Genomic DNA, 15,093 nt, shown 5'->3' with positions numbered 1-15,093 from the left:
CATATACCCTAGCCAAAGGAAGGAAATGTTAAGTTTTACATAGAATCATTGTTTGCCCCCAAGCAGGAGAGCAAATATGTGATGGAAAGGTTATCGCGACTATTCCTAAAATGTTTGGAAAAGAATACCATTGTTTTTGTTGATTGATCGTATAACGTCATAAATGCTTTTGCATTAAATTGATTGTTGGGATGCGATTGGATGATTATTCCAAGTGCTTGTGTTTGATGGTAAATGCATGGCATGGGTCTATGATGACAAATTTCCATGGGAATAAGGAATGATTTCTTGGAAGATGATATTAGGCTGAATGCCTTGTTTGTGTTCGATTCCTAAATAAATTAATTAGGGAAAGAATATTTTGCACAGGTGGATCATCTCCAAGATCGCACCGCAGATTAACCCGAGAAGGGCACTACTTGATTCACCGGAAGGAAGGTCGAGTGGTGAACAGGCCAACCATGAAAATTGTATTTCACTCCTGGGCTGCTTGGGGTTAGGTGGAGTTCTGGACACCCCTTGCCTAGTCCTGAACGGAGTTGAAGTCTGCTTGAATCCAATGTCTAGGGCGTTGGAAAATCCTATTATACATAATGGATGGAATTTGTGGTGCCATGTGATTTGAATTGGGTACTTTTGCACAACAGAAGGGAAATACAATTTCTCATGTATGGGCATGAGATGAATATTAACTTGAAGATAAGTTAAGGAACTTGGTTGTCAAAAGGACTGGTTGTTCTGTTTTCGTGTCTCTGCTGTAAATTACACGAACGAACCTTGTTCCCTAAAAGGCTTAATTAAGGAATCTGATTTTAAATGCCACATATAAATGTGATAGGACCCAATAAAATAACTAAAGAACGTCTCTTGAGGGAAGCGGGTGGGCGGAACCCCCGATGGGTCTGTCGTCCTATGGGTGGCAGGGTGGTCCCAGAGAATTAGGAGGCTTCTCACAAGGTTTTATAGATGGCCGCGACCCTTAGAAATTGTTAGGTTAGAATACCGATCCATGCCCTTTTAGGGGACCGGAATGGAACTATGCCCTCCGCGTAGAGAGGTTGAGCGGTGCATCCCTCCCGTTTTCCATTCTCTTGGAACAAAGTGCAGTATGGGTTAGCTTTGGCTTGGGTATCTCTGCGTAAAGTAGGATGTCCAAGACCCCAACGCTAGAATGCTATCACGAGACCTTGATCACTAGGGACCCAAGTTTTGGGTTAATGGTAGTGGGTTTGGCTGCGAACGTTCCGTTTTGCGAGGTGGACTTGAGAAACCCTAGGCGACAAACCCCGTGACATTCCATGGGAGTGTCGGGGGGTGCCGCTTAGACTTGTCTCTTGATGGACTGCTAAAACATGCCTGGAAAGGTGATAGGCGAGCACGTTATAGTTGGTATTAGAGCAAAACTTCATAATGCTACATGATTGATTAATGTATGGTTCGTAGACATATCATAGATAGAATAACCAAAGTGGTATGACTTGACTGTCAGGTGCCTTCTACACCCACGAACACTGATATGCAAGAGAAGAAATTCCTTCTCAAGAAAATTAAGGCACCTGATTTTGGTGGAGAAGGAATAGACATCGCAACAGAGGCAGGGATATGGATTGAGTCGATGGATGATTATTTCTCTACCATGGGAATTGCTTCTAGGAACCGGAATGGGACTAAGCCCTACATAAGCAGAGGGGTTGAGCAGCACATCCCTCCCATTTTCCATTCTTTTTTAACCAACTACGGTATGGGTTACCTTCGGCTTGGGTATCTTTGCATAAAGTAGGATGTCCAGGACCTTGATGCTAGAATGATGTTAGGAGACCTTGATCACTAGGGATCCAAGTTTCAGGTCAATCGTAGTGGGTTCGGTCACCACGATCATTTCGAGGTGGACTCAAGAAACCCTAGACAACAAACCCCATGACATTCCATGGGAGTGTCAGGCGGTGCTGCTTAGACTCGTCTCTCGATGGACCGCTAAAACGTGCTTGGTAGGCGGGCACATTATAGTTGCTATTAGAGGAAAACTTTGTAATACTACATGATTGATTAATGTATGGTTCATAGACATATCCTGAAAAGAATAACTGAAGTGGTATGGCTTGACTTATCAGGCACCTTCTGCACCTAGGAACGCTGACATGCAAGAGAAGAAATTACTTTTCAAGCAAATTAAGGCACCCAAGTTTGGTGGAGAAGGAATAGAAGTCGCAGCAGAGGCGGGGATATGGATTCACTCTACCAAGGCAATGATAGCCAAACTTAAGTTAGTTGGCCATAGGCTTGGATATGGTGGAAGCAGTGGTGCAAGGATCAATGTATTTTTGAAGCTGTTGTTACTTGGGCTCAGCTGAAATATGTTGTACGCAGAGGATACCTTCAACCAACCTACCAAACTTTGAGGATGAATGATTTCTTAAATCTCAAGCAGCTGGAATTAACCGTGGAAGCCTACTACTCAAAGTTTGTAACCTTACCAAAATATGTGCTACCTATGGATATTGCGCAACAAGTATCCAGGTTTTGCCATGGATTGAACACTTCTCTAAGCCACCATCTTGAAGCAGTGCATCCAACAAACTTGCAAGATGTATTACTTCGAGTGAATCCAATCATCCAAGAGCTTAAATCTGGAAATCATAGCAAAGATGATTCCCAAGATCAGGATAAGAGATGCCACATGTGCGGAGAGATAGGACACATCTGTAGGAGACGTCCCTACCATCAATGCCTCCACTACAATGAGCTAGGCCATGTCCAAGAAGATTGCCCTCACGTAAGTCCCCGAAAGGCATTGAGCCCCCAAGGAAACAAAGCTACATAGGCGCAAACTATGAATACATAGAGGAATTAGATGAAGATGAAGACTTAGAATGCACTACACCTCTTCAGGATGACTAGAAATCTTGTAAATTTTATTGACATGAATTACAACTTGTATTGGAATAAACTTTACTCTTGTAACTATAGTTAACCCGAGTAAAATGAGTTGCACCAATTTTGAGCTTAAAACTTACAAGTGATCAGAGATACTTTAGCAAGTATGATAGTTATAACTTACAATGAATTTCTCTTAAGTCGTTTCTTCTCAAATATAAATTGAGTCTTACCAGAATGTCGAAGCTTGAAAGTATTCTTTAGTATTACATTAGGAAAAAAATGAACTCACAAATGGGCCTTTTAGCCCCCCCTCTCCTCCTTAAAACAAGGAAAAGAGGAGAGAAGAATAGTAAAATAATCCTCCTCTCTCTCCACTTTTGCAATCTCATTTTGCCTTTTTTATATTATCTACAAAGATATACTCAGATTCCTTCTCTCTTCTCATTGAAGAAGCCTTTTTCGACCAAATTTTATATTAAAAAAGGAGTTAGTTATGGGAGTCTGGTGCTTCATTTTCAATGCAAAATGATTAGTAGATACGAGGTAATTGATTTTTTAATCGAGAACAAGGAAAATGAAATTTTGAAAGTTTCTTTTAAGATATTTTGGGGATTTTTTATATCCTAGCTTTTGGTCAAAAAACAAACCAACTGGTCAAATTTCGTGTTTTTTGGAGATGTTTTTGGAGGCAAAATAGAAATATCTAAAATACGAAAAGTCTTGGATATCCCTACCCTTTGAACAATTTCCCCCCATATCTATACTCTCTCATGGCTCTATTGTGACCTCTTCTCTGTGTTTACGCAACCTTCATTAATAGAGTGAATTACTTACACCCTCCTTTCCCTTAGCACCTTTTTGTGCCTCTCTGTGCATCTCCACTCTACCTCTTGTGATAACCAAGTAGGCTCCCCGTTTCTATTAATAGTAAAATGAATACAGGAAAGAAGGAGCTGCATATTGAGGTAGAGATTGAATATGCCCCATTATTCAAAAAAGTGTACTAGTGTCAACCCTCAGGTTTTGCAGAGTTATAGGCAAATGGGATTGAAACATGTGGATTTGTGGGTTGATGTGGGAATCTACCCAATTCACCCCTTAAACAATAGACCTCCAACTTTCTCAGGAATCACAAATTTGCTGAAGTATGTGTGCGAGGGTGAAAATGGGTTACTTGGTTATACCAGGCGGCTCAATGATCAGGCGTTCAAAGTATTTACAACTTGCCAGGCAACCATAAAAATTTGCCATGATGTGATCCTGCACATCAACTTCATATACAACAGCTCATAGGACAAGTGGTACAACTGAATGACACTTTAATTAAACAAAACAATCAAATTATTTCAATGCAGGACACTATCCATGACATTGGTATCTCATATGAGGAGGCAAATGCACAATTGGAAGACTTGAGAAAGATCAACAGCAAGCTAATACAGGAGCGCAAACGAAAGAAGAAGCCAATCAATGAGTTAATTGTGAATAGTAGCCAATGGAAGCAACGCATCAAAGCATGTAAGGTAGCTCAGAAAGAGAACCTAGGTGAGGGTGAGGTTGGATCGTGTATTAGTAGAAGTGTCAAAGAAAACCATACCAAGTGGATAGAAACAAGGCTTTGACAAGGCAGCAAGTGGGTTCGAAAAGAGCTAAGATAGTAAGATGAACAATGTGAGTCAGTGTGAATGCAACTCATTGTTTCAGAGAGAAAGAGAGAGTGTGCATCTATGTGAATGAGTCTCACAGTTTAGGGTTATATAAAAGAGGGTCTCACTTTCTATCTTATTCATTGAGTTCTCGCATCTCTTGTGCAAGAAAGATGGCTAGGTCTAAGGCAGTTGCAAATAAGCTTCCACTCAAAGCCCCATATCATGTTCAGTCCCTTGGAGCATCTACTAGCTCAGATGCATCCCCTTCTCAACCTAATCCACCTTCCTCAAGTCGCCCTCACAAGGGTCCTCCTCAACATCCCCACAAGAAACGTAAGTGGAAGCTAGGTATAGTGGCCTTGAGAGAAATTAGAAGGTATCAATGCTCTTTTGATCTTATCATTCCGAAGGCGAGCCTCTCGAGACTTGTTCGCGAGATTGTGCAAGACCTCTACCGTACAAAAAGCAGGAGGTGGTTTTTGGTACAAGGTCAGGATAGACATGATCATTTCACAAAAGAATGTCTTCATGCTCTATAGTGTGCTGCAAAGGCATTTTTAGTTGACTTGATGACTGATGCTCAACGTTGTGCAATACATACGAAGCGCATCACTGTAACTCCCAAGGACTTCCAACTTGTAAGAAATCTTCAAGCAATGAAGGATGCATTCGTTCCAATGGAATGAACACAGTTTGCAATGTTATCTTTTTTGGCATAGTGTTATCCTCATGCATTGGACATATGACTATATCCCAATGCAAAACTATTGTATGCGCCCTTAAAATATGAATTAAAATTTTACACTTGTCCTTCGCTCTCAACTTTGATTGTGCATCTTCGCTGTATTTTCAATTCTTACTTACAGTTTTTGTTAGCATTGCCAATTCCAATAGGAATAACATGCAAACATTTGCCATTTCTTATTGTAGACTTTACTCCTAATGCCTCTGTATAGTTTATGTGGTGTAAAGTTTCTAAGGGCCAGTAGTCACGATGTTGATTTCTCAATTATCATTTTTTTTTCCAAAAAAAAAAAGTTGGGCTCTTGGCCACCTAACGAGTGCGCGTGTGAAGTTTCATTGCATTCCGATACAAGGTTATGGATTTACAATCACACGATGGACAATGCATATGGGTTAAAAGTTCATTCTTCTTCTCATTTTCACATCTTAATTTCTTTGCTTTCTCCATTTTCACATCCCCAATCCCTGTCGCTTCTCTGTCTTGCCCTCCTTGCATGGCACGGGCCAAGCAAGCATGTCGCTGTTTTGGCCCCAAGAAGACATCACGCTAAGGCCCACCACCTAGAGCATAAGGTGGAGCCTCCTCTAGTGCAGCAACAGGTGCTCCCCCTAGAGCACAAGGACCACCACAAAAGAATAGGATATGGAAATCGGGCACTGTCACTCTTTGAGAGATAAGGAGAATCCAACGCGGGTACGAGCTTCTCATCCCAAAAAGTTCTTTTCATAAAGTTATTCGAGAAGTCATGCAAGACTTGGAGCTGAAAGGGATGGGAAGATTTTGGGCACGAGTGTGGGATGGCCCACCAGCAGGAAGGTGGACTGCTATAGCCATGGAGGCCCTACAAACCAATGCAGAGGGGTTTCTCATTGACTTGTTCAATGATACACAGCTTGCAACCATCCATGCAAAGCATGTTACAATCACAGATAAAGACATGAACTTTATCATTCGGCTTCGACACGGCAGGGGGACCCCACCATAGTTTACTAGATTAATGATACAAGGTTTGTAATGAGTGTTACAACGCCATAACATCTTAGAAGCCCAAAAAATTTTGTACTCTGCCACATTGGAATATTTATTTATATATATATAATATCTCGTGCGATGTGTATTGAATTCAAATAATTGAGTAAAGTTGTTTTGTTTTGTTTCTTGAAACGCATGACTCTTAATTTTTGTTTAACGTACGTACACATCAAAAGTAGTAATACGTATGGATATAAGTTACGTTATTGCTTATGTACAATCGCAAGTACAGTACTACGCGTTGAATTATGTTAATATATGCGGATGTGTCCTTCATATACCACACAATATCGTCACACTTACACAATTGCAAGTGCAGTACTATGCATTGAATTATGTTAACGTATGCGAATGCGTCATTCACATACCAAACATTATCGTCACACTTATACGAACCACATTTATTTAATAAATATTTATTTGTAGGGAAAAAGTAAAGTATCTTATATTCATCAAGAAAAATACATGTGATGGTTGTTAGTGATGGTAGATACAAAAAGCCGATAGCCAACAAGAACTCTCAATTGTTCCTTGGCTTTTTCTTCAGTGGGAGAGGAGGGGCCAGCTTTTGATGAAAATATAAGTTCCTTCTTTGCTGCAAAAATGATGCGCTCCCCCTTTAGCTCTTTCTCCAGGAGAAGCGAATCCGACACTTTAGCGAGGTCGCCTAATGTCGCAAGCACACACATAGCTCCACCCCGCGTTTGATCAAAAAAATAAAGAAGCTTTGACCGCTTGATTAGCACCACCTTCTCTAAGCTAGATGTCACATATATCACTCAAAAAGGTCCAAACTTGGTCAAAGCTCGAATTTTCATAATTATTTCTTGCCCTCTTGGTGAGCACTTCTTATGGAAGACCACCAAATCTGTAACAAGGTTACCGATATACTCCTTAAGAGCTGAATCCTTGCATCGGTCTGCATGTCAAGCTCCTCCTTGCCTTGATGCAAAGTCATCTATATACAGTATGTCCTGAATGACAAAGTAAAATCAAACAATATGTTTAGCGACTAACCTAGACTTATCAAAAAGTGATGAAACTTGATCGTAGGGTGCATCGAGTCCCCCCTAAGTCCACCAGTGAAATCTTGGTAAAAAATGATGCTTGTAGCTGCCCTGTCCGAAGTCTGGCGTCTGGGGTCACTTTCTAGCCCCACACGCCCCAAAAATGATGCCTACAGCTGCCCTGTCCAAATTCTGGCGTCTGGGGCCACTTTCTGGGCCAGAAAGTGGCCCCAGACGCCAGACTTCGAACAGGGCAACTGTAGGCATCATTTTTTGCCAAGATTTCACCGGTGGACTCCCGGGGACCCGATGCACCCTACCATCAAGTTTCATTGCATAAAAATATATGGTAGTTAGAAATCTCACCTTCTCCAGATCATCTTGTATCTTCATTTCCTCGTGTGTCAGGGAGGCACCTCTTTGGGCAGAGGGATCTACAAACTCCTTGATAGGAAGCTGGGGCCTTGGTCCAAACAAATCATGCTGTAGTGCTTCAAATTCAGCATCGGGCACAAGGTAATCTTCTTCAATCGAGGTTATATGCTCCTGTGCTGCTATGATCACACTCACAATATCTAAGCTTGTGCCATCATAGCTTCCAATATCTGCCATTGTTGGATGCACATCCATGTAATCATAATCGATCAGGTCTTCCATTGAATCCCTGACTAGGATAGAAAACAACTCTTCTTCCTTCATTTCCAAGTATTGCAGTACATCTGATAGAAGTAAGTATTGTACACCATCTACTTCAATGGGTGTCAAGGAGGCAAGGTTGGGTTTGTCGACTTGTGGCTGTTCTGAAGAAGATGGCACCATGAGAGCCAACCCTTGCTTTGTCACCACTCGATGTTCCTCTTCAACATTTATGAGCTCTTCAATCGGTTCTTCTCCTGTGTATGTGATAGAAACAACCTGTGGAGTTATATCTTCATCACTCTCCTCCTCTAGGGGTGTATCTAATGCAAGGAGGTAAATTGCCAATGCGCAATCACACTACATGAGATCCAAAGGTGATGTACCTAGTGCACTTCCCGTGGGAACAGTGCATACTCTATGTGAAGGATCCACATGGGCCAGACACCTACTCACCACTTTTTGGTGATTTTTCCATGCCTAAAATACCATGAGCTGTTCCAGAGGCACCCAAGTCATGTCGAATCCCTCGATGGAGTATGTGCATGTAGCAATGGTGCTCACAAAGTCTTACAAAACCTGAAGGGCGGGATCCAACGATGAGAGCACACTTTCAAGGTTGAAGTTCTTAGAGAAAACCTGGAATATCTCGTCACCTTAGTTGGAAAAGATAGTCTCGTGGATCCACTCGTCAAAGTGTGTGCGAGCATCCATCGTAGCAGGTAGGAGGGATGTGGTGGATATAAAGAGATGAAGAGAGAAAGTGTGAAATGAAACAATGAAACAAGAACTACACAAGTTCTACCTTAAAAACCTTAAGTTTTAGTAACTCATAATCTATGGCTCAGAACAGGGCACTGTAAAAAGGAAAAGTAGCCATATCAAAGGGACGAACATGGCTATTGGGTTGGATGGAAGTTTCGGTAAATCGAGGAAATGGTCTCATGGAAAACGTCAAAACAAGGGAAAAAGAAAAATGGAAAAGGAACGGCCACAGGAAGGGGATAAAGAAGGACGGGTGGTTGGGGAAGGGACCTCATTAGAGTAAAATTAGGACAATTCATACATGCATGAGCAAATCATGGTAGATGTAGAAGGATATGCAATATAGACACATAGGGATGCATCCCCACACTTAAGACCTTACACAGGAAGGATGAACTGAACAACAAGAACCTAAGACCACTCATCAGACCAAAGCAGATGTCTCCACACTTAAAACCTAACCGGCACAAGAAATAGAAGGTGTAGGGTTAGAAAAACTTGGCCCATATTATTGAGATTTTATGTTGATTGTCAATGTCACGTGTTGTGTCGCCGTCAACCAAAGTGTCTTCATAGCACATGTCCAGTGTGGCAAGGACCACGCAGTAGCACCTAGGGAGGTAGCTTTGCTAAGGGAATCGTGGGAAATCGTCAATGGCAAAGGATAGTGCACTTGGCTCGTAGTCACTCAAATAGAATGAAAGAATAGTCACTTGCCCCACAACGGACATCGCTCAATTTGAATAATGATGGAACCCAGTCTCACACTCGACTTAGAAACTCGGCTTAGAAATCAACAAGGGAGATGGCTCAGAGGGAGTATACGAGTGTGCAAAGTTGATGATGCATTAGTGTGTCCAGCCCCGTTTGGCATAGGTGCAAGCAGGAAGACCAGGGAGCCTTGTAATGCAGTGTACAGAACAGGGTGACGTATCCTATGGTGATGGCAAAGATCCATCCTGTATATGCATAGAGAAACGAGAATGTACCTAATGCCAAGTGTCGTAATGTCCTTCAATCCGCACCTCTTAATAACTATTTGAGGAAACATCAATCACACTCAGTTCCCCCTCTGTCTCACGTTCTGTTGATAGATACAAGAGGGTAGCTCGTTCCTGAAACCCAATGATGTTATCCTCATCGTCACTTGTGCAAAGATTATATGCCTTGTGTGCAATTGATGGTTTATTGCACTAGTCGCAATAATAGAGAAATAATCATCCACACTATTAGCTTAAATTTCTAGGTCCAACTCAATTGGGTAACCTTGAGTGTAATAAGCCTTAAAGGTGCGATATTGTTGCTTTCTAGCACCTTAAAGTTTAGAGCTACCAAAACTTCCTTCGAGGAGGTGTGATGCTAACGTTGAACATTAGAACTTTGTAAATGTAATACACCTTCAATCTTATAAACATCAAGTCTATCCAAAACTTGTTCTAGTTTAAGAAATTGCATATGACATAATAGCTTCATGAAGATGGAGAACACAATGAAGTGGAGCTTGAGAGTTCAATAATAATAGCCTCATAACTATTAGTTTTCATTTCTTTTAACTTGATTTAGTTGCTTCAAGTATTCTAATTAAAATTCTATACTTATTAAAATAATAGTATTCAACTTTAAAATATATTGACTTTAGACCATACAATGGTGAATAAGTGACATGTCATGTACAAATAGTAATACAAATCAAGTTATCACTCGTATTCTCTAATAAAGTATCACTCTAGAATGTTAGCATTATTTATAATAGAGCAAAATAAAAATAACAATACAAAAAGATGTGCATGTACCAACTACTCAATATGAGGGTAGTGAAATTTGAAGTCTCACCACCAATCAGTCATGCACTGTACTTACCAATGCATCGAGAGGCGTGGTGTTAATCACCACAATGATGTTAACGTTGAACATTATGTCAACCTTTATTTTGCACATGCAGGCGATAATATTAATGGCAGCGTCTTTCAATGGTGCATCCTGAAAGACAGCTTAAGCGACGACGCCATGCAGCAATGTTCGGGAAAAGGCGGGTTCGCTTCATCCTGAGACTTGTTCATTTTAAGAGAAAACTCGTTCGATTCAATGTGAGGAGGAACTGCCTACTTGTGAAAAATACAAGTGAAAAGGATTTGGGCCAGTTCACCTTTTTCATAGAAGGAGAATATCCTTCTCATAATTAAAGTAGAAGGATAAGATCCTTCTAAATATATATTGAAAAGGATTTTTAATAATATATATTAAATTTTAAATTTGGAATTTGAATTGACCTTTTAAGTTTTAACTTTTCAAGTTTAATGTTTACAGTTTAAAGGTTTTAGTTTTAATTACAATTAAGGCAACTGCCAAAACTCAAGTTCCAATGAACTAGAGAGAGAGAGAAAGAAAGTGAAGTTTGAACTCTCGTTTTATCATGCAACATGCAAGCAGCAAGACTCAAGTTAACTAATTTGTGTGGTGATGGTCTCGACTCTCAGGCTTCAGCCTTCAGCTTATTATATTCTCACGCTTCAGCTTATTATATTCTTAACCTCGTGACTTAGTGAGTCTTCCTGGAGGCTGGGACCTTGGGTGCATTGGCCTGGGCAGAATCTGGACGCCGGGTGGAATCTCCTGGCCTATAGGAGCTAGAGGTTGGATCACTGAGCAGCGATCACTGACTGCTGGTCCCTTGGGCTAGGCTTGGACACTCGAGAGTGGACTGAGGACTCCCTCTCCACAAGGCTACAAGCACTCACGCTTCAGCGCCGCAGCAGTGAACCGTAACGAACTTCAAAGTTTAAACTTTCAACTTCAAGTTTCAAGGTTTAATCTTCAGGTTGTTTCCATTTGAATTTTGGGGTGCTGATTACTGATAATCGATGATCGCTAATTAGCTTCAGGGCCCAGGCTTCACTGTTCAGGATTCGCTAATTGTGTATCTGTCATCTGAGTGCATCGTGCGACCAATAATCCAGCACCGTGCAGCATGCATGCCGCATGCCGCATGCAGAGAGAGAGAGAGAGAGAGAGAGAGAGAGAGAGAGAGAGAGAGAGAGAGTCCTCAGTCTAGACTCCACTGTCTGCCGCACATAGAGAGAGAGAGGGAGAGAGAGAGAGAGAGAGTCCTCAGTCTAGACTCCACTGTCTGCCGCACATAGAGAGAGAGAGAGAGAGAGAGAGAGAGAGAGAGAGAGTCAGTCGAGACTCCTGATCTCAGCGCTGTTTGAACTTTGTCGCACGCCCAAACTCCACAGAGAGAGAGAGAGAGAGAGAGTCAGTCAAGACTCCACTCAGCACTATTTGCTGCACGCATGTCGCATAGAGACACGCACAGACTCCACTCAGCACTGTTTGCCACACATTGCACAGACTCCACAGAGAGAGAGAGAGAGAGAGGAGAGACTCCACTGAGCACTCAGCACTGTTTGACCAGCGCACGCACAGAGACATGCACAGACGAGAGAGAGAGAGAGAGAGAGAGAGAGAGAGAGAGAGAGAGAGAGAGAGAGAGAGAGAGAGAGAGAGAGAGAGAGTCTTGAAAGTTGAAACTTTGATCCAAACTTAAACTTCAAAGAGCATAGATAGACTCAAGCAAGGCTACATAACACAAATCTACATTGCAACTTGCAAGGCTCAAGCACGTTGCTACACAATCATAAGAAGAAGATCCATCTCCTAGCTTCCAGGCACATACATACATGCTTCTCTTTCTCTTTCTCATGTTTGAAATGAAAACTATTAGTGATAGCTTAAGCTTTAAAGACAAAATATTAGTACTAAATTCTTTTTGCTATGTGATTGTGAATAGGTTAAATGTTCGTGAGACATTGCAATTTAAAGATAGAGTTTGGCCATTAGAGGAGCTTGGATTTTCAAAGGGAACAAACGCATAACAAAAGGTAGCTAATTTCAACAATTATAAAAACAAGGTAAGATCACAACCACTCTTTTTATATTTGAGAAATGACATCTAAATTGAAAGATAAGAGACAAGGAAACCTTCTTGCATGGGTTGGGATTGAAAACATAGCCAAGCATCCTTCTAAAAAGCTAAAAGAAAGTATGGATAATGTTGGGGGACTCAACCGCAATTAATATGTTATCTTCAAATGAATCATTTGATAATATGTCACTTGAAGAAAAGGATGAATTAATTTGAAAGGAAAAAAGAAGGGCGCTTACTTTTTCAAGAGGATTGGCTAGACCAATTCAAATGGCTTGTTTATGATAGAGATGAAGTAAAAATGTATTGCAAATTTTGTTTGAAATATCCTCATCCACATAGTGCATATTCCAAAGGGGGGTCTATAAATTTTAAAATTAGCAACTTAAAATCCCATGTTCTCACATCATGTCATAAGTTTGCTATGCAAGCTACTTTGCTCGAAGGAAAAGACTCCATTGAAAATAGTGTTTAAAAAATAAGAGAAGTAAAAGATGAGGCATTACTTTCATTATTTAGAACGTCATATTTGATTGCAAAGCAAAATTTACCATTTTCTGTGTTTCCTGAAATGATAAGCTTATTGCAAGTTTGCCATGCACCATATACTACCACTCTTTATAATGATGACAAGGCATGTGCTGAAATGATTTATTGCATGGCATCATATCTTATGAAAAGAACAATAGAAAAGGTTTCAGCTAGTCCATGGTTTGGTGTTTTAATTAATGAGTCCAATGATATCTCCTCACATGGACATATGGTTATTTATTTATCATATCTTAAGGCTGATTGTGTTTCTAAAACAAGTTTTTATGGTATCATACGTGTGCATGATGGCACTGCAAGATCTTTGTTCGAGGCTATTATTAGTGAGCTCAAAAAATGCAAGTTAGATTTGTCTAGATTCATTGCATTTGGGTCTGATGGATGTTCCACAATGGTAGGAAAGGAGAATGGTGTGCAAGCCTTATTGAAAAAACACGTTAATCCATTTTTAACTTCAATTCATTGTGTTGCCCATCGTAGTGCCCTTGCAATATCTAGTGTAGCAAAAGAGATGCCTTATTGCAAAAAGCTAGAAAAACTTATTAATGCTATAGCTTCGCATTTTAATGTTAGCACGAAGAGATTAGAAGGGTTGCAAGCTATGCAACAAGATTTGGCATGTCCCATTCTTCGACTTCAGCATACTTTTGATGTGAGATGGTTAAGTAGATATAGAGCTATTAGTAGAGTATGCAAGTCTTTAGATGCCATACTTGAGATCACAAAAAGAGAGGCATTGCATATTTATGAAGAATTGGCCGATTTTGAGTGCATTTATTGCTTACATTTCTTAGCTGACATTTTGAGAGGTTTAATAACACTCAGCCAAATGTTTCAAAAAGACTTTGTAGATGTCACAACTATAGATAGTCTTGTAAAGAATGAAATTGTATCCATAACACAATATTACATTGATTGTCCTCCTCCTGATGTGAATGCATTAACTGTTGGAATATATGGATATGACATCCTTCCAGACTATGGGCTTGAAAAAGGGTATTTATATACATTAAGAGGTGCTTTGCATGGAAAGAAATTTTATGAGCATGATTTCAAATGTAAAATTAATGGAGAAGACTTTAATAGAGCCTTAGAATTTCAAGTTGCTTTTGCCAAGTCAATGGTAAGTAACTTAAATTCTCGATTTCAAGATAATTCTATACTTAACTGTTTAAAAATACTTGTGCTTGCACAACATCCAATACATGAGAAGGCCTTAAAAAACTATGGAACCCAAGAGATAGATCAATTAACTTCATATTATGGTTTTTCTAAAAAGATAAATATAGAAGAATTCCCTGCAATGATAGAAGTTGATGAGTTTAAGAAAGAATTTAGAAATTTTAAGCATCAAGCTTCTAGAGATTGGATATGATTCACATTGCCAGAGGTAGCTTCAGTACTTGCTTGTAATAGTATGTGGAGGGATGCTTATTCGAATGTTCTTACTCTTTGTCAAGTAGCTCTTGTCCAATGTTCGAGTATTGCTATTTGTGAGAGAGGTTTTAGTGCTCGAATTGTGATAAAGAGTAAGCTACGTAATCGTTTGGAGATTAAGAGTTTAAATGCATTAATGAAAATCTTTGTTGAAGGGCCTTCAAAGTTTTGTGATATGGAGTTCATTGAGAGTATTGACTTATGGGCTAACAAAACACATCGACATTTATACACAACACAAGGAATTTGCTCACTGGTTTTGCAATAAATTTACATATTCATAAGAGCAATTGATAATTTTTAAATGGCCTATGATGATGTTGAAGTCACTATGAATTATTTGCACTTTTGTTGTCTCAGTTTTTTTGCCCTTTTACCCTTTTTCTATATTAAACTTATTTTTTCCTTGGTTGCTTCTATCTTTTGAGTAGAAATCTTTCACATTTTTTTTAAAGATCACGCTTGCCTTTA

Source organism: Lygodium microphyllum, chromosome 2 (assembly GCF_053477565.2).
Source record: "Lygodium microphyllum isolate KBCC chromosome 2, Lygodium_microphyllum_v1.1.10, whole genome shotgun sequence".
Taxonomy (NCBI): domain Eukaryota; kingdom Viridiplantae; phylum Streptophyta; class Polypodiopsida; order Schizaeales; family Lygodiaceae; genus Lygodium; species Lygodium microphyllum.
This window is presented reverse-complemented; position numbering follows the sequence as displayed.